Source organism: Olea europaea, chromosome 11 (assembly GCF_002742605.1).
Source record: "Olea europaea var. sylvestris chromosome 11, O_europaea_v1, whole genome shotgun sequence".
NCBI classification, from domain to species: Eukaryota; Viridiplantae; Streptophyta; class Magnoliopsida; order Lamiales; family Oleaceae; genus Olea; species Olea europaea.
The window spans coordinates 5,781,275-5,784,164 of record NC_036247.1 but is presented as its reverse complement, the minus strand read 5'-3'; positions in this window follow the sequence as shown (position 1 = coordinate 5,784,164).

Sequence of the window (2,890 nt, the reverse complement as noted above, 5' to 3'; positions counted from 1 at the left end):
AATTTTATTTGTACATTAACTTTTAAAAAAAATTTGCCTTCCCCAACGTAAATTATTGGCTCAAAGGTTGACCTAATTTATTAGTTGCATATAAGAATAAGAAAAAAATAAAAAATAATTAAGAATTGATTCGACTTTGATATATATCATGGTATGTTAATATCAATGTGTATTACATCTTACAACCTTAATATTTAGTCCTTGTTCGATGACCATTATTTGTTCAAAATAATATTTCGAATAATGAATTTTTGGAGAATGTGTGGTTAAAAAGTAAGAAAGAAAATTTGAATTTACGTCTAAAATACTTTTATTGTGTGAATATATGATAGAAAATAAATATATAGAATAAAGAGTTTTAAAATAATAATTGTCAAACAGGGACTTAGTTATTGATAAGATTATTACTATGTTTGGTACTAATTAAAATTTAGATTTTAAGACAAGTCAAAGTTAACAATACATTTTAATCACATATTTTACGGGTCCTATAACTTTTAAAACACATAATTCACAAATTTCTATCAAAATTTAATTTTAATCTTCACCAAACATAGGCTATATGTCATATTTGATTATTTATGTGTGTAAAATTGCTTGATCTAATCCAGTTCTCTATATCTCCTTACGAAATTCTCATTAACACCAACTATAAATTAAAACCAAAGTATTTCTCAAAGTTTTGAACCCATTGCATGCCCTCAAAGTCAAGTTTTAGTTCACAAGTTATTATTAACATTCACATTCACAACTCACAACTCAAAGTGTCGGATAACTCTTTTACTACAGAATTATTTTCAACCCCACATTCATAAAATAAAATATTCTACATGTAAATTCAAAATTTTCTTACTTTTTAACCAAACATTCTCCTAAAAATATTATTCAAAACTCTCTCGCTTTTTTTTTTTTTTTTTAATGAAATAATGGCCACCCATTGGGCTTAGCTTACTTTGTGTACTTCCATTTTTACGAAGTTTGTTTGTTTGTCTTCATCAATTCTACTTTTGTTAACAATTTTAAAAGTTTGGACCAACCATGTGGCATCACATTTGAGATAATAAAATGTTCACGCTTAATTTTCAAGGAAATTTCACCCTGATAAAAAAAATTTAATTCAAAACATTCTGTTAACATACTTGTAATTTAACATATTATTTTCTTCTCATACCCATTCTAAAGAGCACCAACACACCCACTCCATACCCAAGCCCTAGTTGCCAACCACCACCACCATCATTGACTTTCGATGTCACCGGCCACCATCACCACAATGTCCACCTCCATCACCAATAAGATCTTCTTCATCTTGACCAGATATAGAGATGGTAGCTGGTCGGGTTCGGGTTAGGGCGCCCCATCAAAACATCTAAGGCGGCGCGGGGCGGTAGCTTGCCCCATTTGCTGCCCTCCCTTTTTTGGACAACGTTACTCTTTTCTCAATAATTACAATTATGTCATTTTTTTTGTTGCCCCCACAGCTATATTCATGTAAGGAATTAAGTTTACCCTTGCTTTCATTGAAATTGCTGTATGTAAATCTCAGGAGTGAAAATGCTTATAATTCATTTTCGTTATGCCTTTGATAATGAGCATATTTCATATGCTTGATCAAAATAAGAAACATAAAAAAGGTAGAAATTGATTATCATATTATTTTCTTGACAGGGGTTGAACGTCAAGCAGATTTACACTAGATCACTCATTGTAGCTCTCTGCTTCCATGCATATCAACAAGTAAGTTGTTCAAATTCTCAATTAGCGTTGACGCAATGATAATATTGTCACGTGCATTACTAATGTGAATGCTTAAACCCCCCAAAGCAAAATGCAAAAAATTATATATTTGCTAATCTTTTCATAATGAAAATGGTCTGTCATATTCAAAATGGATTTTTAACCGGTGAATTGTTTAAAAATAACATTATTTTTAATTTTTTTCTCTTCACCGGATGGCGAGCCCCACGCACNGGGGGATTTTTTTTTCTTTTATTTTTAGATCAAATTTGGTTTGGATTTGAGGTGACATTTGGTTGTTGATAGTTGTCGTGATCGCTGGTTTGGGGTCAAAAAGTTTTGACACTACCCCGTGTTAAACAGTATGATCTCATCGTGATCATGGCTTAACTCAACAATATGATGCCCTGATTGCCAAGCTTACCCGAACAAAGAAGTTGAGAAGTAACACTTAACCAAAAACACAACCAAAGAACTCAATTCAAAACTTGACTAGAACTTGTGTTACAATTGGTTGGCGGTAATGACAGTTTAACTGTTTAACATAGTATGTTACAAGTAATGGAGTTGGTTGCGACGATTGTGTAAAATGTACATAACAAAATTTGTTACATGTGTTATAAAAGAGACTTTTAACACATAATTTTGTCGTTTCATATTCACTAATAATTATAAAAGTATAGAAGCGAGAGACGTAAGATTCGCTTTATATTTTGCTAGTATCTATTTCTCTCCTTTTCTTTAGCTCAAAATGTAAAAACACACTATATTTTTGTTCTCTTTTCACTCGATTGTTGCCAAAATACAGTTCTAAGAATCGAAAATATCTCATTTTTCTCTATTTTATGAGCAACATGAGTTATTGACTTCACGTATCGGTACCTGATTTTTTATTGTTTAAATTTGACCTTATGGTTTAAGGAAATAAAAATCTGACACAGTTACATATTATAAGCTATGTGAACGAAAAGGATTGAATGTATTGTTACATATTTTCGTCGATTGGTACAATAATGTTCGTCATTTGGTCAATATGTAGGGTCTCCTAATTAAATGTGATGTCAAAAGGAATAGAAATTAATTTGTAAAATTCATGCAAATAAGAGAATCAAAGAAGAGAAACTTATTTCAAAACTATATATTTTTTTAAAAT